The following is an 866-nucleotide window of genomic DNA, read 5'->3' as shown; positions in this document are numbered from 1 at the left end:
TGCCAAAATGCATCCAGTATCCATTTATTTACACAGAAATCCTTTGACGGATTAAACTTTTCAGAAGTACCGGTGCACTGAAAAAGACACGACTTTGACCTTCTCCTTCAGAGAATGAAGCCTCGATAGCTTCCAGTGGGATGGGAAAGGGGCTGCCAAGGCTGCTGGCAAGGGGAAGACAGCCTGACGTCCCTCACTGCTGTTGGCCCCAGAGGAGCAGTTGGCAGAGAGGATTTCCCAAGTGCAGGTTTTTCTCCATTCCCTGTTCAGATGGGATCAGGGGTCTGAAGCTGTTTCCCCAGATTTTGGGCATTTACCTGAATGGATGCCTAAAACCCCTCACATTACATGCATCTTCAGATGTTTTCTCTGTCCCCCCCAGCAGTCATGATTTGTGCAGAAGGGGGAGGGCACGGGGCACCCACTCCCAGCCTGCTCTTGTCTCTGTCATTAGCTCTAATTACTTTTATGCAACTAACTTATTTCTGCTGCATTCAGTAGTTTTCCTATGGTACAGATAGCAGAAGTAATGGCTTGTTAGCTGAAAACAAACATCCTCCCGAGCAAGGAAGCAGTGTGAGTCAGATGTGGATTGTCAGCTAGGTGACCTGGCCCTCTCTTGCACATGAGGTATAATCATGTGCTCCTTTTACCTTGATATATCTGCTTAGCTCAGAAACTCATCCGGAAAGGTCTTATCTCCTGTTGTATATTTGTGATGTGCCTTGTACATTAAGGCCTTAGTGCCAGTTTGGGACCTAGTGGTGCTGCTGTAACACACAAAATAACAATTGGTCAAAATCACAGAAATTTGCAATTCCCTTTTTTGACGATTAATACAAATATCAGTCTAAATAAAGTCTCAA

The sequence above is a fragment of the Netta rufina genome (genome assembly GCF_964035555.1).
Source record: "Netta rufina genome assembly, chromosome: 2".
Taxonomy (NCBI): Eukaryota; Metazoa; Chordata; class Aves; order Anseriformes; family Anatidae; genus Netta; species Netta rufina.
Note: the sequence above shows the minus strand (reverse complement) of the source record.